Source organism: Schistocerca nitens, chromosome 4 (genome assembly GCF_023898315.1).
Source record: "Schistocerca nitens isolate TAMUIC-IGC-003100 chromosome 4, iqSchNite1.1, whole genome shotgun sequence".
Taxonomy (NCBI): Eukaryota; Metazoa; Arthropoda; class Insecta; order Orthoptera; family Acrididae; genus Schistocerca; species Schistocerca nitens.
Genome location: NC_064617.1, coordinates 343,928,876 through 343,956,802, shown reverse-complemented (window position 1 = coordinate 343,956,802; position 27,927 = coordinate 343,928,876).

Sequence of the window (27,927 nt, the reverse complement as noted above, 5' to 3'; positions counted from 1 at the left end):
GACCTCGATGGTCGTCAGGTGTGAAGTTGCGCATCATGCAGCCTATTGCACAGAGTTTGAGTTGTAACACGACGTCCTGTGGCTGCACGAAAAGCATTATTCAACATGGTGGCGTTGCTGTCAGGGTTACTCCGAGCCATAATCCGTAGGTAGCGGTCATCCACTGCAGTAGTAGCCCTTGGGCGGCCTGAGCGAGGAATGTCATTGACAGTTTCTGTCTCTCTATGTCTCGTCCATGTCCGAACAACATCGCTTTGGTTCACTCCGAAACGCCTGAACACTTTCCTTGTTGAGAGCCCTCCCTGGTATAAAGTAACAATGCCGACGCGATCGAACAGCGATACTGACCGTCTAGGCATGGTTGCAGTACAGACCCCCTCCGTCTAATAGGCGCTACTCATGCATGGTTGTTTACATCTTTGGGCGAGTTTAGTGACATATCTGAACAATCAAAGGGACTGTGTCTGTGATACAATATCCACAGTCAACGTCTATCTTCTGGCGTTCTGGGAACCCGGGTGACGCAAAAAATTTTTGATGTATTACAAAAACTGCATCTGATACTTCGGAATTAACAGTGGAAACAATCACCGAAGACAGTCCTTAAATTTAACTTCAATCAACTGCCATAAAGGAACCTGGCACAGTGTGAGTTGGGAAACTAATATTGAATGTCCAGTGAAAAGGACCAGTCAGAGCTGTTTCATAAAATGAGAGCTCCAGGTACGAGCAAACCAGTGATTTAACAGCATCTGGTTCCCGGGTTCGATTCCCGGCGGGGTCAGGGATTTTCTCTGCCTCGTGATGACTGGGTGTTGTGTGCTGTCCTTAGGTTAGTTAGGTTTAAGTAGTTCTAAGTTCTAGGGGACTGATGACCACAGATGTTAAGTCCCATAGTGCTCAGAGCCATTTGAACCATTTTTTAACAGCATCTGTTATCTAATTGAGACGATAAAAATGTTATTTAGTTGAGAGCGTAACAAGCATTTGGAGGAAAGACCAGCCGTAATAGTTATTTGTGTTCACGTAGTACACCTTCCCCCTCGTTCTGCTGATTCATGTCATGAATGACTGATTGTGTGCTTTCATTTTAAAATTTTCGCAGTCAAGCAAAGTCTGTAGTGTAGTGTATTCCGCCAACCTGACCTGGTGAAGGGACATTAGATGACGTACTTTTCGTATGATTTTGTGAATCGGCTCTCCTGGTCGATTTCTGTGTGTGCATAGACAGTTTGCTCTTTCAAAACTAGTTCTATGAAAAATTTTTATCAGGTGTAAAAAAAAAAATGAGGAAGATTGGCCTCTGAAGGCCATATTTATGATTAACTATGTCACTTCCTTATGTGGAAGAACTGGTCGGTAGCTGCATCAAAGGGAAGTTTCTATCGTCTACTTTTCCAGTCACTGGACCATGGCGTACTGGAAAATATTTATCTTGTGCATAAAAGAAAATTACTGAGCAAGCTTGTTAAAAAAAGGGAAAAATAGTGTGATTTTAGAAACGCATCATAGTCAATTAAGTCATTTATGTGACTGCACTTGCCTGAGGTCATGTTGCCGAGAAAATAATCATTATGTCCTGGAAGAAGCTGTGGCCAGCAATTTTCGGGTGTACCGAACCAGCGTGCACTTTGAAGAAAACAGCTGGTGATAATGTAGACGCGTCGGAGTTAATTGAAGCATTTCCAAAAATCCTACTAAGTTGGAACACAGGTATTAATGACGTAAATGACTGGCTGTGAAATAACAGTGATAGGATATTTCTGGTGAAATAGTTGCCGTTTTGTTCGTCTGCATACGACGATAATGATGATGGATTAGCAGATGAAGTTGGTGCTCAGTCCGAAGACATTATAACAATACAGAGAGGCAACAACGTAGCTGAATAAAATAATGGTTTATTTGGAATGCCAGGGGGAAACAACTTCGAACTACACTGTGTTCATCATTAGAATAAACCTGATGCAAACATTACATCATGTACTCTTCTGCGTTTGCTTAAGATCTCATTGGATTTCGTCTCACGTGGAGAGGAAGCCAAGCCGTGTCCAGTACAGTCAAGTACAATAATAAGAATACGTTTTATGCCGTGTTGCATGCACATAGACTGAGCGATAATGCGGGACAACAGCTTTATCGGCGCAATTATTTTGGACGATACTGGGCTCCCAGGTGGCCCAACTACCCGCAATGATGTGAGCAGATGCAGTCCAGACGTAAAAAGAAACAATGTAGCTTCGAATGTCATTTAATTTTTAAAGAGAATGAAATAATATTCGGTACAACTCCAGCACTACCGCATACTTCTTAGGTGACCAGACGGAAAGCATAAAATGCTGTCGTTCTCACCTAACATAGTATTCCAATTACAACAACAGTGGAGAAAATTCCTAAACTAAACACAGGATAATTTTTCTGAGCGGACTGTGTGTGATGTAAAAGCATACTGCAGCGATTTCGACGTACTGTTGGATACTGAACCTACTGAAGATATTAATTACCGTCAGTCGTCTTGTAATCTCTTAGCTCCTTCCTTATCCGAATCTGTGAAATGCATTCAGTTCTGGAACTGCATCTGATACGTTGATAACAAGTCGATCCACAACAGAATCCATGAAGCCACCAAGGCGCCGCATTTTCTCCATTTCTTTTATGACGTGCCATTCTGTATCTCCAACGTTCGGAAGTGACATGTGAAAAAGCGACATGCGTTGGTTCCCGTACGCCTGGCAACAGTCTTGTTATTTCTCGCGAAAAATCCCTTGACTTGGCTCCGGATCAGTTCTGTTGCGTTCGTATTGTAATGGTACAGTGGCAAATGTAAAATGTAGCATTTGTATGGTGTGTTCGATGCTGTGAATGTTCTGGCGTAACCACAACGCCGGAACGAAGAGGAAGAAGAATGCAAGACCAGAGAAGGCAGCGAGGCGACGACGGCCAATAGCACGCTGACTAATACGTCACCACGATAGGAGCGGCATCTAGCCGAAATGAATATAAGCGCAGCTCCCGCCAGCCTTGGGGAAATAAAAATATTAATGAGACGCTGTTCTAAATACTGGTCAGCATTAGATTTAGGGGTATCGTGAGGATGCGGTGGCACAAACGATATCTAACGAGGAACTGTCGAATAGGGAGACTCAAACAACCATAGATACTGTGTTCCGGCGTAACGACAAGCGCCAGCACGAATATGAACGCAAGAGCAGAAAAGGCTGCCGGTCGCTGTGGCCGAGCGGTTCTAGGCGCTTCAGTCCGGAACCCCGTGGCTACTACGGTCGCAGGTTCGAGTCCTGCCTCGAGCACGGATGTGTGTGATGTCCTTAGGTTAGTTAGGAAAGAAATTAAACAGCACAATTCTAGCACATTGGATCACCAATCACAGCTATCAATTATAAATTTTCTATCTCCACCAAGTTGTATCTCAGTCCTAGGTAATTGCATTTATGAATTAAAGTCACCCAACCCAGTTGACATAATCTGCCTCTCTGAACACCGTGTGACCACTGGTATAGGAGCTAGGCCTAAGCACAATGAGAAACTCAGACAGGAGAGAACTGCAAATGTTAGAATAAGGAAAGGTTCTCATAAAAGTATAATTAAAAATAATGTAAGTATATTTCATCAAAATATTGGGAGTTTAAAGAATAAAGTAGATGAGCTTCTGGTTTGTTTAGAAGATTTAGAAGCTGAGAATGAAATAGATATACTATGCCTGATTAGATTAGATTAGATTAGATTAATACTAGTTCCATGGATCATGAATACGATATTTCGTAATGATGTGGAACGAGTCGAATTTTCCAATACATGACATAATTAGGTTAATTTAACAACATACTTAAGTTAATATAACAACTTTATTTTTTTGTGTTTTTTGTTTTTCTTTATTTTTTATTTTTATTTTTTTAATATTTTTTTCTTTTTTTTCTTAATTTATATCTAAAAATTCCTCTATGGAGTAGGAGGAGTTGTCATTCAGAAATTCTTTTAATTTCTTCTTAAATACTTGTTGGTTATCTGTCAGACTTTTGATACTATTTGGTAAGTGACCAAAGACTTTAGTGCCAGTATAATTCACCCCTTTCTGTGCCAAAGTTAGATTTAATCTTGAATAGTGAAGATCATCCTTTCTCCTAGTATTGTAGTTATGCACACTGCTATTACTTTTGAATTGGGTTTGGTTGTTAATAACAAATTTCATAAGAGAGTATATATACTGAGAAGCTACTGTGAATATCCCTAGATCCTTAAATAAATGTCTGCAGGATGATCTTGGGTGGACTCCAGCTATTATTCTGATTACACGCTTTTGTGCAATAAATACTTTATTCCTCAGTGATGAATTACCCCAAAATATGATGCCATATGAAAGCAATGAGTGAAAATAGGCGTAGTGAGCTAATTTACTAAGATGTTTATCACCAAAATTTGCAATGACCCTTATTGCATAAGTAGCTGAACTCAAACGTTTCAGCAGATCATCAATGTGTTTCTTCCAATTTAATCTCTCATCAATGGACACACCTAAAAATTTGCAATATTCTACCTTAGCTATATGCTTCTGATTAAGGTCTATATTTATTAATGGCGTCATACCATTCACTGTACGGAACTGTATGTACTGTGTCTTATCAAAATTCAGTGAGAGTCCGTTTACAAGGAACCACTTAGTAATTTTCTGAAAGACAGTATTGACAATTTCATCAGTTAATTCTTGTTTGTCAGGTGTGATTACTATACTTGTATCATCAGCAAAGAGAACTAACTTTGCCTCTTCATGAATATAGAATGGCAAGTCATTAATATATAATAAGAACAACAAAGGACCCAAGACTGACCCTTGTGGAACCCCATTCTTGATAGTTCCCCAGTTTGAGGAATGTGCTGATCTTTGCATGTTACGAGAACTACTTATTTCAACTTTCTGCACTCTTCCAGTTAGGTACGAATTAAACCATTTGTGCACTATCCCACTCATGCCACAATACTTGAGCTTGTCTAGCAGAATTTCATGATTTACACAATCAAAAGCCTTTGAGAGATCACAAAAAATCCCAATGGGTGGTGTTCGGTTATTCAGATCATTCAAAATTTTACTGGTGAAAGCATATATGGCATTTTCTGTTGAAAAACCTTTCTGAAAACCAAACTGACATTTTGTTAGTACTTCATTTTTACAGATATGTGAAGCTACTCTTGAATACATTACTTTCTCAAAAATTTTGGATAAAGCTGTTAGAAGGGAGATTGGACGGTAATTGTTGACATCAGATCTATCCCCCTTTTTATGCAAAGGTATAACAATAGCATATTTCAGTCTATCAGGGAAAATGCCCTGTTCCAGAGAGCTATTACACAGGTGGCTGAGAATCTTACTTATCTGTTGAGAACAAGCTTTTAGTATTTTGCTGGAAATGCCATCAATTCCATGTGAGTTTTTGCTTTTAAGCAAGTTTATTATTTTCCTAATTTCAAAGGGAGAAGTGGGTGAGATTTCAATTGTATCAAATTGCATAGGTATGGCCTCTTCCATTAACAGCCTGTCTTAGCATCACATTGTTACTGATATGGGTAAGGTAAATGTAAGTGGATATAAGCTCTCTGCACATGTAATGAGAGAAAATATGGAGAAAGGAGGAGTTGCCATACATGTCAAAAGTTATCATTGTGCAAAAAGTATAGAAACAAAAAAGTTTTGTGTAGAGAAACATATAGAAGCATGTGCCTGTGAGCTTAAATTAAATAAAGGCACATTTATAATTGTAACTGTATATAGGTCCCCATCAGGAAATTTTCATCTATTTCTGAAAAATTTGGACTCCTTGTTGTGCTATCTGTCAGACAGGGGGAAGCAAATTATTATTTGTGGGGACTTCAATGTAGATTCTCTGAAAGAGGGTAATAGGAAAAATGACCTTGAAGTATTACTCGGTTCTTTCAATTTGACACCCGTTATTGATTTTCCTACTCGGGTGGTAAAGGATAGCAGCTCACTGATAGATAACTTCTTTATAGACCAAGATAAGTTTAACCAGATAAATGCTCAGCCTGTTGAGAATGGTCTTTCTGATCATGGTGCACAGCTAGTTACAATATATGACATAGCTCCATTCAGCAATACTAAACAGTCCTCCAAAGTAGTACGTTCAGTCAACGATTTAACAATTGCAAATTTCAGGGAAAGCCTACAGCAGTTAGACTGGGATGAGGTGTACCGTGAACCTGATGCCAATTTAAAATATAATTTATTTCATGACATTTTTGTAAATGCATTTGAAAACTGCTTCCCCAAGAAAATAGTTAAATATACTCGTAAGAAACCTTGTAACAAACCATGGCTTACTAAGGGTATAAAAATATCTTGTATCCGGAAAAGGGAAATGTATCTGACAGCAAGAAAGAGTAGTGACCCAGAAACTATCAAAAATTATAAAAACTACTGTGTTATATTAAGAAAAGTTATTAAAAAATCCAGGAGTATGTGTATCATGTCTGAAATCAGCAACTCTGATAATAAAATTAAAACAATTTGGAATATTATTAAAAGAGAAACAGGTCAACCAAGAGCAGAGGAAGACAGTATTACCATCAAATTGAATGAAAACTTTACGAACAAAAAGTCAGAAGTTGAAAATATTTTTAATAATCATTTTCTAAATGTTGTGGATATAGTAGGATCCAGGTGTTCATTAGAAGATGCTAGGCTGTTAATGGAAGAGGCCATACCTATGCAATTTGATACAATTGAAATCTCACCCACTTCTCCCTTTGAAATTAGGAAAATAATAAACTTGCTTAAAAGCAAAAACTCACATGGAATTGATGGCATTTCCAGCAAAATACTAAAAGCTTGTTCTCAACAGATAAGTAAGATTCTCAGCCACCTGTGTAATAGCTCTCTGGAACAGGGCATTTTCCCTGATAGACTGAAATACGCTATTGTTATACCTTTGCATAAAAAGGGGGATAGATCTGATGTCAACAATTACCGTCCAATCTCCCTTCTAACAGCTTTATCCAAAATTTTTGAGTAGCTTCACATATCTGTAAAAATGAAGTACTAACAAAATGTCAGTTTGATTTCCAGAAAGGTTTTTCAACAGAAAATACCATATATGCTTTCACCAGTAAAATTTTGAATGATCTGAATAACCGAACACCACCCATTGGGATTTTTTGTGATCTCTCAAAGGCTTTTGATTGTGTAAATCATGAAATTCTGCTAGACAAGCTCAAGTATTGTGGCATGAGTGGGATAGTGCACAAATGGTTTAATTCGTACCTAACTGGAAGAGTGCAGAAAGCTGAAATAAGTAGTTCTCGTAACATGCAAAGATCAGCACATTCCTCAAACTGGGGAACTATCAAGAATGGGGTTCCACAAGGGTCAGTCTTGGGTCCTTTGTTGTTCTTATTATATATTAATGACTTGCCATTCTATATTCATGAAGAGGCAAAGTTAGTTCTCTTTGCTGATGATACAAGTATAGTAATCACACCTGACAAACAAGAATTAACTGATGAAATTGTCAATATTGTCTTTCAGAAAATTACTAAGTGGTTCCTTGTAAACGGACTCTCACTGAATTTTGATAAGACACAGTACATACAGTTCCGTACAGTGAATGGTATGACGCCATTAATAAATATAGACCTTAATCAGAAGCATATAGCTAAGGTAGAATATTGCAAATTTTTAGGTGTGTCCATTGATGAGAGATTAAATTGGAAGAAACACATTGATGATCTGCTGAAACGTTTGAGTTCAGCTACTTATGCAATAAGGGTCATTGCAAATTTTGGTGATAAACATCTTAGTAAATTAGCTCACTACGCCTATTTTCACTCATTGCTTTCATATGGCATCATATTTTGGGGTAATTCATCACTGAGGAATAAAGTATTTATTGCACAAAAGCGTGTAATCAGAATAATAGCTGGAGTCCACCCAAGATCATCCTGCAGACATTTATTTAAGGATCTAGGGATATTCACAGTAGCTTCTCAGTATATATACTCTCTTATGAAATTTGTTATTAACAACCAAACCCAATTCAAAAGTAATAGCAGTGTGCATAACTACAATACTAGGAGAAAGGTTGATCTTCACTATTCAAGATTAAATCTAACTTTGGCACAGAAAGGGGTGAATTATACTGGCACTAAAGTCTTTGGTCACTTACCAAATAGTATCAAAAGTCTGACAGATAACCAACAAGTATTTAAGAAGAAATTAAAAGAATTTCTGAATGACAACTCCTTCTACTCCATAGAGGAATTTTTAGATATAAATTTAAAAAAAAACAAAAAAATATTAAAAAAAATAAAAAAAATAAAAAAATAAAAATAAAAAATAAAGAAAAACAAAAAACACAATAAAATAAAGTTGTTATATTAACTTAAGTATGTTGTTAAATTAACCTAATTATGTCATGTATTGGAAAATTCGACTCGTTCCACATCATTACGAAATATCGTATTCATGATCCATGGAACTAGTATTAATCTAATCTAATCTAATCTAAGTAGTTCTAACAAGGGAACCTCCCCATCGCACCCCCCTCAGATTTAGTTATAAGTTGGCACAGTGGATAGGCCCTGAAAAACTGAACACAGACCAACCGAGAACACAGGAAGAAGTTCTGTGGAACTATGAAAAAAATATATATAAAAACTGAGTAGTCCATGAGGAATATAGGCAACACCAAGGAGAGTGTGAGCTCAGGGGCGCCGTGGTCCCGTGATTAGCGTGAGCAGCTGCGGAACAAGAGGGCCTGGGGTCAAGTTTTCCCTCGAGTGAAAAGTTTACATTCTTTATTTTCGCAGAGATATGATCTGTCCGTTCGTTCATTGACGTCTCTGTTCACTGTAATAAGTTTAGTGTCTGTGTTTTGCGACCGCACCGCAAAACCGTTCGATTAGTAGAAGAAAAGACGTGCCCCTCCAATGGGAACCGAAAACATTTGATCGCAAGGTCATAGGTCAACCGATTCCTCCACAGGAAAACACGTCTGATATATTCTATACGACATTGGTGACGGCATGTGCGTCACATGACAGGAATATGTTGTCGATCCACCTAACTTGTACACTTAGCGAACGGGTAAAAAGATTCTTCTACCTTGCCCGATTTAGGTTTTCTTGTGGATGTGATAATCACTCCCAAAAAGTAATGAAAACGTAAGAGTTTGTCACATAAACTGCAACAAATGAATGCAACAGTTTCACAGTCGCGCAGATTTCCCTGTGCTCTGTCAAAACATGTTTTTAACGTTTTCAAATTTTTCCGTGTGTAGGCTGTCAAATCCTGCACATGTCCAAGCAAATCTGAACATGTCCTGGAGTTTTGGAGAGCGAAGTTGATTATGTGTGAGTGCGTGAACTTTGATAATTGTCTGAAAATGAAAAATTAAACTTTTTACTTGATGGAAGGCTTGAACGAAGGACCTCTCGTTCCGCAGCTTCTCACGCTAACCACGGGCCCACGGCACTCCTGAGCTCAAACACTCCTTGATGTTGCCTATGTTGTGCATGGACTACTCATTTTATATATTTTGCTTATTTTTTTCATAGTTCCACACAACTTCTTCCTGTTTTCTCGATTGATCTGTGTTCAGTTTTTCAAGGCTTATCCACTGTGCCAACTTATAACTAAATCTGAGGGGGGTGCGATGGGAAGTTCCCTAGTAAGTCTAGGGGACTGATGACCTCAGATGTTAAGTCCCATAGTGCTTAGAGCCATTTGAGCCATTTTGAATCAGAAAAGGCTGTGAGACGATGTCAGTCAATAGTACGCTGACTAGGACTGCACCACGACAGGAGCGACCTCTATCCGAAGAGAATATAAGTGCTGCTCCTGCCAGCCTCGGTCGGACGGTATAAGACGGGCACTAGCAGACCCGGACTAGAAACCACGCACTAGAAGAGAGGCGCTAGAGGGGCCGTGATGAGTGATCCACAGGAACTTATGTGAATTACTTGTATGGACATTGTATATAGCGAAATACATTATTTGCAAGTCGCCAATTGCTTGCGACCCATAGCTAAGTATTTTCAGTCTATTTTATGGTAATAAACACCATTCATCTGATTTGCTTGAACTGTTGTAGATCGCCATCATTGGGTTAGTGTTTCTATTCGTCTTAGTGCAACGGTGTTTCTTCGTCAGTGCTCCTACGTTCACGTGTTCAACCGTCTGTCTACGTTGGTGCACTGAGCTGGCCTTCCCTGTACGACCAGTGCCTTCCGTGAACGGCTTCATTTTTGTTTCATTTGCCTGTTTCCTGTTTTTATCCTACCTGTACATCTGTTTTTATGTCTTCATGTTTCTTGTATGTTTTTATTCTGTGGCCCAAGAGCGGCGTGGTTAGGCCGCTGCCGGCCTACCTTTTGTAAAGGTATAAAATAACAATAAAGAAAAAAAACTGTTGTATAGCCATCCGAGAAAGCAGCATCCTTTAGGCACCGTATAAGAGACGAGTGAGCAGGTCACCACATACTGCATCCTATGCCATGATGAAGATAGCTTTATACAGTCAAAGTATAGAATGAGCTGTGAGCGGGAATAAGTGGAGAGGCAGACCTAAAAACATTAAATGGGGAAACACAGCGGCTGGTATCGTAAACAGTTATGGACAGTTCTTGTTGAAGATCAAGACCACAATGTAGAAAGAGTGCAATGGAGCAGATTCTATTATAGGGCTGTATCTTATGTTCCACTTAGGAGTTCCAAGAGTTGATTGATTGACCGTTGCTTGCGTAGTGCCACAGTCAGCACAATACGTAACAAAACAGGGCGTTATGCCTAAAGGGATTCACCAATCTCACAGAGGTTACCAGTTCGAATCCTACACAACGCATTATTAATGAGTATCGGTTTTTAATTAACGCAGTTAAATAGTTCACGGGATTCAGAAGTAAATTTAGATGATGTGTACTGCAGGAACAGACAAGACATAACAACTATAAAAAATCTTTCTTTGTTATGAGATGAAAAAGAAATTACAGTCGCGCATTAATACAGTATCTATGTTTCTCGCAGTACTGTTCAGCGGACACTGACTCGAGCTACATTTTAGATGTGTTTCACACGAGAATAAATAATAAATAGCTACAAAAGGTTTCCAGCGATCACATTCGTCTGCTGTATTTGCATTATGGTCGTTGAGTTGGAAAAGACTGGAAATTTCCTTCACGTGAAGCAGTCGGTCTCCACTGGTTCTTATCAAGTATCTCAGAGAAATGATACTGATCCCCACGACATTACATCAAATTCGTCTCTAGCTCTACGAAACATGCGCTACTGATGCAGTGGGTTATTATTTTGAACGCAAATATCATACGCACACGTTCAAGTACCCCATTTCGTTTCAGTCACATTGATAAAGCCACAAATAACTTAATTCAAGAAGTGGGACAGAAAAGAAAATTTCGTAACGGAATCTTGCGTCTTTGGCACGGTCTGTTGTGTGGGTCACAGTGAGGTAGCGTTTGTCGCAACTCGAGAAGTGTCTGAGGTGCCATTACGGTGACAAAGAGCTTGGTGAACGTGATTACACACAGCAGCACAAGGGCAAACCCTGTGCCAAGGACACTTGATAACTCCCAGCAGACAATCTGTCCTCCTCGCGCAGAAGTGCTATCTCTTCATATTTCAACACTTCACGATATCACTAAGTATGGAGTAATTTCCCTTTGTATTGCTTTTCCGTTGGTGACATTTCAGTTGCTGGTGTTTTCAAATGGTTCAAATGGCTCTGAGCACTATGGGACTCAACATCTGAGGTCATCAGTCCCCTAGAACTTAGAACTACTTAAACCTAACTAACCTAAGGACATCACACACATCCATGCCCGAGGCAGGATTCGAACCTGCGACCGTAGCGGTCATGCGGTTCCAAACTGGAGCGCCTAGAACCGCACGGTCACTCCGTCCGGCGCTGGTGTTTTCGTCAAGCACTTAATCCTTTTCATTATTTTTATTTTATTGTTGCTACACGGCCTGAGATCAAGGGCGCCCTTAGGATAGTTTGTAAAGGGGGGAGGGGGAGGAAGGAGGGATTGTGTACAAGACCTGGGAGTACGGCGTATTTTCAATATTTTGTAAGAAGAATGTCGACTTATAAGTAGTCATACAGAAGTTCCATTTGCGACCCTGTTAAAATCCTACGTAGTGCCGACTTTTAAATCATTTTCTTGAAAGAAAAGCACCTGACTGAACGGTGTTTTCTCCTTTCCTTACGAGCTAGGGTTGTGGAGAGGTGGGGGGGGGGGGGGGGGCAGCAACCCTTCTCGCAACTGGGTATCTCTATGGGCGACAAGTAACTAACTGGCGATAGGTGGGCTCGGTGTTTGTTGTTCAGAAGCTGCCAACAATCTGAAAGGTAAATGGAGAAGTCCTGGACACATAAGATACGCAGTAGATTCACCGGCAGTTTTTTGTTCTTTCTTACAACTGCCGACGCCCTTGGACCATACGTCGGTTAGCATCTTTGCCTTCCTGCTCTATATAGCAGACAGTTCTACTGACACAGTCGAATTGTCATAATTTGATGCCATCAGCCTCCAACTATTGCTAGATCGGCAGAGATAGGAAGCGTCCCGAGAAACAATGTGGTGACAGGCGTCAGTATAAAACCAGTATTGTAGTAGAATACTAGAAACGACACAGCTACTGAATGCTGTATTTAATTGTGTTAAATTTAGTTCTAATGATGTTATGAAATATCTATACAAATTCTCTTGCTGTATGACCATGTTGACACGTTATTTTATAGACCAAACCGAAGAAACGTCAGAATGTTTACATAATCCACATTCCTTTTAGTGTGTTCGCGACCGGTTTTGGAACACTTAGTTCCATCGTCGGTTGTAAGATGTAATGAAAAAAAAATATTTACACGCGAATCGGATGGGATCCTCAAGTCTGAAATATCAGATAAGGAACTATGCGGTTAAAACTTCTAATTTAAAAACGAATTAAAAGAGAGAACAGGACGTAACCAAAGGTTCCATGTCAGTAGTGTGAAAGGGACCTAAGGAATTCGAAAAAACGGATATCACGACTGGACATCAAAAGTTACGTAACTAATGAAACATGTAAAATGCATTAAAAGTGGGTTGGGGGGGGGGGGGGCGAACAAATCATATATTGTGCTGAATTGTTTATAAATCCCGTGGCGACAGTGACAGTTTACACAACAAAGTTAATACATTCCATGGAAAGATTTCTCTCTCTGTTCAGCGTGGAGTAACGGGATCTTGACATACTTAGACTTGAAGATGTTACCATAAATGCGGCAAGGTAGAGTTTGACTTCTACAGAGAAGGGTCTACTACTGACTTCGTTCTGATGGAGCATTGAACCACCCGTTTAAAAATAAAACTGCTGCCTTCCAGTCCCTCATAAACAAATTAAATAATGTTCTCCTCGCATCAGAGACGTATGAAAGGGAGTTCGGTATAATCGAGTATATTGCCGCGCGCAATGGTTATCTGGGTCTAGGATTGATAGATTGGATAAGAAAACAATAACGAAGCGGGGGAAGGGGGGTGGGGCATGGAAGGGAATCACTCTGAAGGCAGTAAAGAAGAAGAAGAAGAAGAAGAAGAAGAAGAAGAAGTTTTACAACATCCCATTTCATGAATACGTATCAGAGAGGATTGGAAAGAAACTGATTTCAGCCAACATAGCTCCAGCATTTTTCATACCAAAAAATTTGGGTAATAAATTAAGGATCCGTGAACTCTTCAGAAAGGATCCTTTCCCCTATCCTGGAGTGTGTCATAATGAGTGCGATAAAAGCCATTTGCGTAAGAGCAGATACATTGGTCAGACAGGAATTTTTATACGAGATTTACGGCATATAAAGACCTGGCCAGTTCCAGATCAGCTTTGATAATGCATTTGATTGACAACAGGTATCAGTTGCATCTGGTTTGTGATAACCTATCTGTCTTAAAAACTGCAGAGAAAGGTCATATACTCAAAGTTCTGGTAGAAATTGAAAACTGAAGAAGTCTTCATTCCCGTCCTCTCGATATAATTAATGAACGAAGAGACCTGTATCGCAAAAATATTTTAGTTAATTATGACTATCCAGGTTGATAAAGGTGTCCATATAACGTAATATTTTTCCTTATTTTTTAATTATACAGTTCCTCTTCCTTCTTAATGTTGTGATGGTTCCGTCTCTTTTGCTGTTACTTCCCGCTTTTCCACTTTAAACAATTCATCAATCTCATGTCTGTTTCGCACCGTGCATGAGCGTGTCTCGTGTGCGGCTTCGGTACACATGGCTACTATTTACTACACATATCAAAAAAACTTTGGCATTACCCCGATTCCCAGAACACCTGAAGATAGACGTTGACTGTGGATATTGTATCACACAGTCCCTTTGACTGTTCAGAGATGTCACTAAACCCGCCTAAGGATGTAAACAACCATGCATGAGCAGCGTCTATGAGATGGAGGGGGTCCGACAGCCGATCAGTCCCAGTCATGCCATCAGGAAGGAGGTACACGGCTCGTGTTGTCTGTAGTTCAACCATGCCTAGACGGTCAGTACCGTGGTTCGATCGCGTCGGCATTGTTGCTTTATGCTAGGAAGGGCTCTCAGCAAGGAAAGTGTCCAGGTGTCTCGGAGTGAACCAAAGCGATTTTGTTCGGACATGGACGGGACACAGAGAGACAGAAACTGTCAATAACATGCCTCGCTCAGGCCGCCCAAGGGCTACTACTGCAGTGGATTTCCGCTACTTACAGATTATGGCTCGGAGGAACCCTGACAGCAACGCCACCATGTTGAATAATGCTTTTCGTGCAGCCACAGGACGTCGTGTTACGACTCAAACTGTGCTCAACTGTGCTCAATAGGCTGCATGATGCGCAACTTCACTCCCGACGTCCATGGCGAGGTCCATCTTTGAAACCAAGACACCATGCAGCGCGGTGCAGATGGGCCCAACAACACGCGGAAAGGACCACTCAGGATTGACATGACATTCTCTTCACCGATGAGTGTCGCATATGCCTTCAACCAATCGTCGGAGACGTGTTTGGAGGCAACCCAGTCAGGCTGAACGCCTTAGACACACTGTCCAGCGAGTGCACCAAGGTAGAGGTTCCCTGCTGTTTTGGGGTGGCATTATGTGGGGACGACGTACGCCGCTGGTGGTCATGGAAGGCGCCGTAACGACTGTACGATACGTGAATGCCACCCTCCGACCCGGCGAGGCATTCTTCTTCATGGACGACAATTCGCGCCCCAATCGTGCACATCTTGTTCAAAAAAAAAAAAAAATAAAAATAAAAAAAAAATAAAAATAAATAAATAAATAAATAAATAAATAAATAAATGGCTCTGAGCACTATGGGACTTAACATCTATGGTCACCAGTCCCCTAGAACTTAGAACTACTTAAACCTAACTAACCTAAGGACATCACACAGCACATCTTGTGAATGACTACCTTCAGGATAACGACGTCGCTGGACTAGAGTGGCCAGCGTGTTTTCAAGACATGAACCCTATCGAACATGTCTGGGATAGATTTAAAAGGGCTGTTTATGGACCACGTGACCCACCAAACGCTCTGAGGGATCTACGCCGAATCGCCGTTCAGGAGTGGGACGAACTGGACCAACAGTGCCTAGATGAAATTGTGGATAGTATGCCACGACGAATACAGGCATGCATCAATGCAAGAGGAAGTGCTACTGGGTATTAGAGGTACCGGTGTGTACAGCAATCTGGACCACTACCTCTGAAGGTCTAGCTGTATGGTGGTACAACATGCAATGTGTGGTTTTCATGACAAATAAAAAGGGCGGAAATGATGTTGATGTTGATATCTGTTCCAATTTTCTTTACAGGTTCCGGAACTCTCTGAACCGTGTTGATGCAAAACTTTTTTTGATGGTTGTATTATATAGTTTTTCCTGTTTGTGTTCCCGGTCGCACAGCATGGGGGAACGGTTGTTATGGAATTTTTGTTAGTAATTCCATGCAATATTTGAATTTTTCCCGGCCCCCGCTCTCCATTTTAGCGCATTTTACATGCTGCATTATTTTAGTAACTTTTGGTGCCCGGTTGCGAAGTCGGTTTTTTCGGTTTTTCCAAGTCCCTTTTACCAAAGGTTCCATGACAACACTGGGGTGAAGATGACCTCCGATGATTAAGTGATTTTAGTTGTAGGTAATGTCTTGGTCTCACTTTTAATTTGTTTTAATGTAGGAGATTTAGCCGCATAGCTCCTTATCTGGTATTTCAGCCTTGAGGGTACCCCCTCATTCCCGTGTAATTCCGTGTATTTATTATTAGGGTTTACAACAGAAGATGAAACTTTAAGTGTTCTATACAGTTCTACACACAATATAATGATTGTGGATGAAGCAACTGTTCTGCGGTTTCTTCTTTTTTCGAAATGGACTTTTACAGTTGCGGCTGCCCCGTAAGAAGAACCTTTTATAGACCAAAGCTACTGCTGCAAATAGCAGAAACGTTTGGCTGCAAAGGGGAGGTTTAACGTCCTGTGTTGGTCTATAAACGTTATAGAAAGTACAGGATATTCTAAAATGAATTTGGCGGTTACAAACGGCTTTGGTTATTTAATGCATAGCGACACGTAAATAAGAATTACAGAGAATCTTTAGTAATAAATGGCTAACCCCGTGCACAGTGCGGGATCCCAGTTGCAGATTGGCTATCTAACGGATTCCAGGGGCAACCAAATTTTATTTCCGGTTTTCATACGGTTTTTGACCGAATTTAAATGTTTAAGATCCTGTCTGATCTAAATTACAATCTTATGTTATTGATTTAACGTGGTAAAAGAAGTTTTACAGTTATAAATAGTGTATGTGCGTACAACGATAACTCACGGCGCGCAAATTACCCAGACTATATTCATCCAGCAATTTGAGAATGAGAGCACTGAGAGTTTTCCAACGAATTTATACACAATTCTAAACCTTTTCTGAACTTTATCTCGGTTGCATGCTTTACGACAAATATTTAACTTATTAACTCGTTTGAAAAGTCAACAGTCTCTTGAAGCTGTTTTATACACGGGAGTTCTATACTTTCAAAGAAATTTGGACGCTGCGCAAGCGCAGTGAACCGGAAGTCAGCGCATGCGCGGTAATGCATAGGAGATAAGTTTCGTATCGTAAGCGAAATTGGCGCATCCAGTATAGAAGCCAATCTGCGTGTTAGAATTCAACAGTTGCCGTTCTTGCATCACTGAGCTCAGAAAATTTCGTCAGGGATACAGTCAAGAACCTCCATATGCCAACAACATTATGTAAACATGAAGTAAATGAGTGCTATCGACAGGGGATCTCAAATCGATTCCATATCTCTAGATTTCCAGATGGCTTTTCACATTGTTCCTCACAAGAGGCTTCTAATCAAATTGCGTGCCTCTGGGGTATCGCTTCAGCTGTGCGACTGGACTCGTGATTTCCTCTTAGAAAGATTGCAGTAGGTAGTCATCGACGTAAAATCATCGAGTAAGACAGAAGTAATATCAGACCTTCCCCAAGGAAACACTTCATTTTAGAATTACCTATACTTTCTATAGCGTTATAGGACCTCTGCTGTTCCTAGTCTACATAAACGATTTAGGAGATAATTTGAGCAGCCCTCTTATATTGTTTGCAGATGATGCTGTCATTTACTATCTACTTAAGTCACCAGAAGGGATCAAAACCTACTGAAAAATGACTTAGACACGATATTTGTATGGTGTGAAAAGTGGTAATTCAAAAAATGGTTCAAATGGCTCTGAGCACTATGGGACTCAACTGCTGAGGTCATTAGTCCCCTAGAACTTAGAACTAGTTAAACCTAACTAACCTAAGTACATCACAAACATCCATGCCCGAGGCAGGATTCGAACCTGCGACCGTAGCGGTCTTGCGGTTCCGGACTGCAGTGCCTTTAACCGCACGGCCACTTCGGCCGGCAAAGTGGTAATTGTCTCTCAACAACGAAATGTATGGCCTCCACCACATGAGTGCAACAAGAAATTCGTTAAATTTGGATTACACGATAAATCACACTAAAGCTGTCAGTTCGACTGAATACCTGGGAATTACAATTAGGAACAAGTTAAGTTGGAACGATAATGTTGTGGGGAATGTGAACCAGAGACTACGTTTTGTAGACAGATCAGTTAGAAGATGCAGCAGTTCTTTTAAAGTGACTGCTTGCACTATGCTTGTTCGTCCTCTGCTAGAGTACTGCTGTGCTGTATGGGATCCTTACCAGATAAGATTGACGGAGGACACTTTTTCGGAGATAGTGCCATGGAGTTAATAAGCGAGTTGGGACGACAGTCATTACAACAGAGACGCTTTTCCTTGCGGCGAAATGTTTTCACGAAGTTTCAATCATTGACTCTCTTCTCCAAATGTGAAAATACTTTATTGTAGCCAACTTACGTAGGGAGAAATGATCATTATAATAAAATAAGAGAAATCAGAGCTCGTGCAGAAAGATTTAGGTGTTAATTTTTCCCATGCGCTGTTGCAGCGTGGAAGGATAGAGAAAGAGTCTGGAGGTTGTAAGGGGTATGCTTCGCCGGCGATGGGCGAGGCATGACAGAATCTTTGACCAGAGAGTAGTTTATTGTTAGTTGTTGCTTGTCGCGAGTCTGCGCTAGTCTGCGCGAGTCTGCAGTAGTAGTCAATCGGATACAGTAGTAGTCAGCCTGCAGCGGTAGTCAGTCGGATACAGTAGTAGTCGGTCGGCTTTAGTAGCGAGCGGACGGTAGTAGTCTGCGAGTGTCGGCATGCGTCGGCTGTCTGCTCTGCTCGCGACTCTGGTCAGGATTCTGGACGATGAGTATTGTTGCAGAAGGTAAAGAAGCAGCATTGCGCATATCTAATAATGTATGTTAATTGTAATTAATGTGTTCAAAAAAATGCCCCAATAATAATTTTTTTAATAAAGTAACTCTTTTAAAGAAAAACATTCATTTCAATTTAAAGAACATTTCCAATGGATCATCACTCCTTTCAATAATATATATATATACGCCAGCATTGCACGAGGCTGTGTCGAGAATGTATAATTAAGAGCAGATATAGTTGCAGTTTTTATTGAGGTAAGAATTTTTGCTTTTTTTATTCAGAATACAGGGCCGAAGGTCAGCGCTGCTGTCCTTATAAAATTTACCAGACATTATTATTTCTGTTGAGAGGTCACATTTGGTTCATGGTTCATTATTTAATTAATATTATTGTGGGTTTATGGTCAATTTTTATTCTATAATTTTGTGGGGAGGTTACGCTTGGCTCCATTTCAAATTTTCATTTATTAATTTTTGCGGAGAGGTTACACTTGGCTCAATTTTCATTCATCAACAAGGTGCTTCGAAGAACCCTCTACCAGGTACTTAAATGTGAACTGCAGAGCAGTCATTTAGATGTAGATGTAGATGCACTATGGACTACAGTTACACTGAAAGTGAATTTCAGTTGCTTTTATGAAATTTGTAAACGTGGTACTGAAAGAAAAAATATCAGTAAAGTGGAGCTGGCATGAAATATACACAAAAAATTCTAAGCGAATCATAAAATTCACAATCCTACTCACATTTTATTATACATGACCAGAACTAGTCACAGCGACAGGGACACAGAAATATCAAAACAAATTTCAGTCTTGAGAATAAAATATTAGTAGCAGGTACATTTTGAAGGTGAAAGGAACTCGAATTACTGACTTGGGAAAAAGTCAACAACCGCAAGAAAACAAACCAAAATAGCAGACTCTGTACTCAAACACTCCTTCATAAAAAAAATGAACGAATATTGTCCGTATTCAGTCGGTGCTCCGCTGAAAATTTAAAAGATATGGATGTTCAAATGTGTGTGAATTCCTAAGGGACCAACCTGCTGAGGTCATCGGTCCCTAGACGTACACTCTATGTAAACTAACTTAAACTAGCTTATGCTAAGAACAATGCACACACCCATGCCCGAGGGAGGACTCGAATATATGGTGTAAGCTATGTAGAAAAACAGCTGGAACTCGGAAAACTTCTGCGTCCGACATGCTTAAGTGAAATGGCTCTACTGTTAACCGCAATTTGCCACGTATGCCTTGAGCAGAAGGTTGTTCTGACACTGGACGAAAGCACAGGTCTCTTTCATCTGCGAAATGTATAGTAGAACTGATCGACTCACAAGAAGACCGTACGAAATTCCCTTCACCGATTCGATTCATATTTGACAGGGTGTGTCTTACACGACGAGGGCTTCAATATGTGGAAACATGGAAACAGGAAGACGCAACTCCCAACTGTTGTTGAAAAAATTTGTTTGAAAATTTTAAGCATGCTCAGAAACTTTGTATCGTCGCCAGTACTGAAGGAGTCCGCAGCGGAGAGAGTAATATTTTAGTTTCATAAGCGCCCGGTCCCTGCATCGAATCTCGCTGCCATCTGCACCAATATTCGGTGATATGCTTCGAAATGTGTGGTACAGCTCGAAACTTTGTGTTTTGCAATAGGTACATTGAAAAAATTATGCACATTCAAAAACTCGACTTTCATTACATGCTTTATGACGCAGTAATTGCTGTTTTCCACATTTCTAGGGGTAGTATCATGCTGATCCGTGCAGTGTTCTATAGGATACATATAATTCTTGTCAAAAACGTATATAAAGTGACTGTACTGATTTGAATGAAAGTTCTCGTGTACCCTTTTCTTTCATTTCCAATCTCCTTAAGCAAAAACGTTTCCTCCTTTTTTCAGGATAAAGATTTGCCGAGTCATAATAAACCTGTTGGCAGAATTAGGTGGGTATGTAGAGGAAAGGTACCAGCAGCGAGATTCGATCCCGAGACTTCGCTCTTATAAAACTAAGCGCTTACTCGCTCGGCTGTGGTCCCCTCGAATATTAGCGACCCTAAAAAATCGGGCAATATAAGCATGCCTAAAATTTTCAAATTCGATTTTCTCGAAAACAGTTGAGTTGCTTCTCCCTAGTTACACATGTTGAAGTCCTAGTCGTGTTGTACACACCTTCCAAGATGAATCGTATCGGCGAGGCGAAGCTAGTACGGTCCTCTTGCCACCTCTATTTGCACTAGATTTTAGAATTTATTCATGTTCGTAAAATCGTGATCTTCCTTGCAATAAAAAAAAAAAAAAACCTGCCTTATACCTAAAAACTAGCACAGATTGCAAAAGCATCGACCACAAGGTCCAACTCGCGCTTTTTAGACACGATTATGGTAACCAGTGCGTTAGGTTTTTCTTGACTTCTGAAACGATTTCGTATCAAAATCGCACGGACGACTACTTGAGAACATTCTGCCCGTAAGGAATATTTAGCTAGCTTTAGCACTGCTTTGAATAAACCTTGCAAGTTAGACGTAGAATACTCCAGACAACACAGCCCTTTTGAGTGTCCTCCACGGAAGTTAACGACTTGGCGTATGTAAGGAGTGATTCCAGACTTTCCGCAGGTTACGCAGTTACCTGTGCGGCAGTAAGGAAATTGAATTAGAGCTTAACGTCCTTCGACGACGATGGATATGGACGATAGCGATAGAAGGATGGAAAGAAATCAGCTATGTCCTCGTAAAAGGTCATTCGCCTAGTTCGATTTAGATAAACCACGGAATACTTATGACATTATTATCAAGAGAAAATAATTATTTCAGATCTCGATAAAATATTAACCTGGTGCAACGCAAGTAGCTCTTAATGTCAAGAAACGTGAAGTTGAGCACTTTACGACGTAAAAAGGAAGTATTATTTAACAAAACAATTTATGAAGATCTAGTAGAATCTGTCATTTTATCGAAAGACCTGGACCTTTGATTTCATGAGGACATAGGATCAGTCATCGGTAAAGAAAATGGCAGACTTTTTTCCTTGGTGGGATACTGGAAAATTGCAGTATACATACGAAAGAGGATTCTTTTTGGAATACAGATGATATTTGATGTCCATTCCAAGTTGAGCTAGCATATGTTACTGGGAGGCAACGGAACTAAGTGTTTTTGTTTGAGGAAGAATGTCAAAGAAATGTTGAAGTATGAACGTGAGAAACAATAGAAAAGAAATGTCAAAAACACTTAGCCAATACCTTCGTTGAAAATACCAAAGAGTTGCTTTGATGGTACAAAAATATCTATTCTGTCTGACCTTAGACTAGTGGTGACAAATTAACACTATAACAGCTTGCGCAGAGGCATGTAATAAGTCACAATAATAAAACGAAAAGAAACCTTACTATATGATACAACACAAAGCCCTCCCTGCCACGCACATTTAGTATGATTTTGTAGATACTTTCTCTGTGTTGATTGAGGTCTACTTGTATTTTTTGTTGGTAGTACAATAACTATGCCTTCTACTTTACATTGAAATATTGTATGAATCCATGCAAGGTACGTTGAAATTTGTAGAATCAAATTCTGGTTATGCGTTATTTTTGATTGGTGTAGAGAATGGCAGCTAACTCTAAATATAGATAAATGTAAATTAATGCAGATGAATAGGAAAAAGAATCCTGTAATGTTTGAATACTCCATTAGTAGTGTAGCGCTTGGCACAGTCACGTCGATTAAATATTTGGGCGTAACATTGCAGAGCGATATGAAGTGGGACAAGCATGTAATGGCAGTTGTGGGGAAGGCGGATTGTCGTCTTCGGTTCATTGGTAGAATTTTGGGAAGATGTGGTTCATCTGTAAAGGAGACCGCTTATAAAACACTAATACGACCTATTCTTGAGTACTGCTCGAGCGTTTGGGATCCCTATCAGGTCGGATTGAGGGAGGACATAGAAGCAATTCAGAGGCGGGCTGCTAGATTTGTTACTGGTAGGTTTGATCATCATGCGAGTGTTACGGAAATGCTTCAGGAACTCAGGTGGGAGTCTCTAGAGGAAAGGAGGCGTTCTTTTCGTGAATCGCTACTGAGGAAATTTAGAGAACCAGCATTTGAGGCTGACTGCAGTACAATTTTACTGCCGCCAACTTACATTTCGCGGAAAGACCACAAAGATAAGATAAGAGAGATTAGGGCTTGTACAGAGGCATATAGTCAGTCATTTTTCCCTCGTTCTGTTTGGGAGTGGAACAGGGAGAGAAGATGCTAGTTGTGGTACGAGGTACCCTCCACCACGCACCGTATGGTGGATTGCGGAGTATGTATGTAGATGTAGATGTAGATGTAGATGCGTTGTGTGTACGTCATTTTTTCGGTTCATCATTTTCAGCGAGGTCTACTGGCCTTGAGACACACGGACTTCTTTCTCTGGGGCATCATGAAAACATACTTCGAAGAAACCATGCCGTTTAGAAGCAACTTAATTTAATTATTGGTGCAAACAGCGACCTACGGCAGTTTCTTGTTTTCCATGTTCGTTTTTTTCCTGTTACCGTTTAATTGACCTCACCGCTGAAGATGTGGTGTAGCTCTAAGCTTCAGTGGCGCATTTCTAATGTGAATTGTCAACTTACCGTCTTTTATGGGACCATTGGGTAATGTAGAGTTGCGGTTACGGCTTTTCAGTTTTGGGAGAGTCTGGTCTCTAGGCGAACAACAGGAGCAGCAGAAAGCGCTCCGTACAGGCGGCATGGGCAGCTTATCTCGTGGTCCGCGACCATGAGGTACTGACGTGTCGGCCTCGTGGCGGCCCTCTCCCGGCTAGGGTCAAGCGATCAGCCGCCAGCCGTTCACAGGCTGCACATTCCGTGTCTCTCCGTACGGTCAACCTGATCCAGGGCTGAGGGCTCCAAGGTTACGGCAAGGAATGCAATCGGTGATATTCTTCTTCTTCTTTGGTATACGTCTCTTACGAAAGTTGTCGATTGGATGGTCACCACTTTGTCTGTTCCGTGTTTCTTCCTCAATCTGCTGGTAACGTTGTCCATGTCTAACTGCATCCAGCATTCCACGGCATATTACTCCTCTGCCTCCCTTCCTTGTAATCTTTCCTTCAACGATTCTTCGCTGCAGGCAATTTCTTCGCAGTACATACCTCAGCCGAGATGTTTTTCCCCGTCTTATAATTTCCAATATTTCTCTTTCATCTCGTATTCTCACACGTACTTCTAAATTTATCCTTCTGGCTGATCATTTCACATTTAACATCTTTCTCCTATGGGAAGCTTTTTGCTGTCAACAGACGTTTCACCTTTTCAAAAGTTGTTTTATTCGTAGATGTTCTGCTTTCTTCCTTTATATAACCTCCGTTTTCTGTCACTAAACATCCTAAACAGTAACCAATAACTGCTAAGCAATAAATGGCTTTTCTTCCTCTGTCACTCCAAAAGAAACAAAGGTATATTGTCAAGCCCTCTGACGGCATAAAAGTCAAGAGATCTGGACGGGGGTCAGTATCTTATAATCTCAGAGAATTGTAGTTAATACTAGTTTCTCCATGTTTGTACGATTCTGATTCAGTATTTGTTGTCCGCTTCACGATAATCCGCTCCAGTTTCATAATTGGAACTTTATGAACTCCACACATAACTAGGTTCGGCCTTTATATACTGAGGAGCCAAAAAAAGCTGGTACACCTGGCTGAGCCGGCCGGTGTGGCCGTGCGGTTCTAGGCGCTTCAGTCTGGAACCGCGTGACCGCTACAGTCGCAGGTTCGAATCCTGCCTCGGGCATGGATGTGTGTGATGTCCTTAGGTTAGTTAGGTTTAAGTAGTTCTAAGTTCTAGGGGACTGATGACCACAGATGTTAAGTCCCAAAAGGCTCAGAGCCATTGGAACCATTTTGTACACCTGCCTGATATCGTGCAGGGTACCCGCGAGCACGTAGAAGTGCCGCAGCACGACGTGGCATGGACTCGATTAATGTCTGAAGTAGTGCTGGAGAGAATTGATACCATGAATCCTGCAGGGCTGTCCATAAATCCGTAAGAGTACGAGGCATCCCAGATATGCTCAATAATGTTCATGTCTGGGGAGTTTGGTGGCGAGCGGAAGTGTTTAAACTCAGAAGAGCATCCCTTGAGCCACTCTGTAGCAATTCTGGACGTGTGTGGTGTCGCATTGTACTGCTGCAATGGCCCAAGTCCGTCGGAATGAACAATGGACATGAATGGACACAGGTGTTCAGACAGGATGCTTAAGTACGTGTCACCTGTCAGAGTTGTATCTAGACGTATCAGGGGTCCCATATCACTCAAACTGCACACGCCCCACACCGTTACAGAGCCTCTACCAACTTGAACAGTCTCCTGCTGACACGCAGTGTCCATGAATTCATGAGGTTGTCTCCGTACTCGTTCACGTCCATCCATTCGTACAATTTGAAATGAGACTCGTCCGACCAGGCAACATGTTTCCAGACATCAGTAGTTCAATGTCGGTTTTGACGGGCCCAGGCGAGGTGTAAAGCTTTGTGTCGCGCAATCATCGAGGGTAAACGAGTGGGCCTTCGGCTCCGAAAGCCGATATCGATGATATTTCGTTGAATGGTTTGCACGCTGACACTTGTTGATGGCCCAGAACTGAAATCAGAAGTAATTTGTGGACGGGTTACACTTCTGTCACGTTGAACAATTCTCTTCAGTCGTCGTTGGTCCCGTTCCTGCAGGATCTTTTTCCGGCCGCAGCGATGTCAGAGATTTGATGTTTTGCCGGATTCCTGATATTCACAGTACACTCTTGAAATGGTCGTACGGGGAAAATCCCCATTTCATCGCTACGTCGTAGGTGCTGTGTCCCATCGTTCGTGCGCCGATTATAACACCACGTTCAAACTCCTTTAAATCTTGATAACCTGCCATTGTAGCAGTAGTAATCGATCTAACAACGGTGCCACTTGATGTCTTATACAGACGTTGCCGACCGCAGTGCCGTTTTAAGCAGCTGGAGCGGCGTGCCATGCATAATTGTAGTGCGGGTACGGCGACAGTAGTTCGGCGAAGACGGGCTGCTAAGTCTCAAAGCAGAGCACCGTAGGTATATTTTCATGCAGGTGGAATAGTTAGCGTTTTCATACTGCAAAATGACAGAGCTGCAGAACACTGGGCTTGTCTCGTTAACTATAACTTCAAAAAGAAGCATTTCATTACACACATTGGACATCTTTAGCCGTGTCGTTTACTCCTCACTTTAGCTAAACATCGTAACAATTGACATAATATTTTGAGGAACTCATATTTCTGTGGTCTGTTGTATGGAAACTAGTGTTGTGAAGCACTCCCATCATAACACGGCGCAATGGTGCCCGTTTCACGAGCCGTACACTTCGCTTGGCCGGAAGAAATGATGAAACATTAGGGATTAAAATTTTATTTTTGTGGGGGTCCAAAGACTCAACGTGCTTTGAGAATGAAAACATGCTCCAGATAGGCCATATTCTTTTTATTACCTACGTGATTGGCCAAGTTCAACTTCTGATCATTTTCAAGCACATTTGTTACGCTTCGAGTTTCATTTTACGTTATAATATATCTCTGATACATGTGGATAGGAATACATCGTACCTCTGTGCGTATGTGCCATATGCAATACTCTTCTCCTTGTCGTAATCCTATGACTGCGTTGTTATTGCAGTCACAAAACGATTCAAATGGCTCTGAGCGCTATGCGACTTAACTTCTCAGGTCATCAGTCGCCTAGAACTTAGAACTAATTAAACCTAACTAACCTAAGGACATCACACACATCCATGCCCGAGGCAGGATTCGAACCTGCGACCGTAGAGGTCGCTCGGTTCCAGACTGTAGCGCCCAGAACCGCACGGCCACTGCGGCCGGCTATTGCAGTCTGTACGATAGAGAGATTGAGGGCTCGTATCCTGTTCAGAGTGTACTACATCCACACGTAAGAAACAATCCTGCTCGTACTACTAATGACAACGATATTGCACTGCCTATATTGTTAAAATATTCCAGTAATTAGTTTTCTTTCATTTAATATATATATATATATATATATATATATATATATATATATATATATATATCTTATTATTATTATTAGCGAATGTCCCCATGGGAGAACGATAAGCAGGTGATTAACATTTCTTAATGTTCTTCTTATTTTCCCAGTATTTCTTCATTGCCTCCCCAAAGGCCTTCTTCCTTTCTTCGGTCCACTTTGGTCGGAAAGGTTTAGATTCCGTCTCTGGAGTAAACTTCCACTTGTCGATTTTTCTTCTGAATGTATCCCGGTCTGATGTGTTTGTTATGTCAATTTTTGCCTTTTTCAAATCCTTCTTAACTTCAGTTACCCAGGGTATTGTTGCCTTAAGTGATGTCATATAGTCCAATAGACGTTTAGTTAACCTGTTTCCAGGTAATCTGTCTATATGTCCATAAAACTTCATCCGCCTCTTCCTGATATCTGCCTCGATGTTTGATATTTTTTCGGTTGTCTCGGTAGTCTGCAGCCTGTATCCATCTTGTGTGTATCGTGGTCCTAGGATTTTTCTAATAATTTTTCTCTCTACTTTCTTAATTTCGTGTAAATCTAATTTTCTATTCAGGGAGAGTGTTTCACTTGCATATGTGACTGTTGGTTTGATGACTGTGTTGTAGTGTCTGATTTTAGTGCCTTTTGATAGACATTTCTTGTTATATATATTTTGAATAAGTCCGAATGCTTTCTTGATTTTCTGTAATCGGTTTTTTTGTGCTATTTTCTCAAGTCCTGTTGGTTCAATAACTTCACCGAGATACTTAAAGTGCTTGACTCTAGTTATTCCACCATACTTTGTTTTTAGTTTCGAAATATCTAATTTTGAGCAGATGAATTCTGTCTTCTCAAAGGAGATTTGCAGGCCAACCTTCTCAGCACATTCTTTAAGTGTCTCAATTTGTTTTACTGCTGTTTCTTCACTGTCAGTTATAATTGCCAAGTCATCTGCAAACGCTAAATAAGGGATGTTCAATTTTCCTTTACCTCTTCCTAGTTCAATTGGCTTCC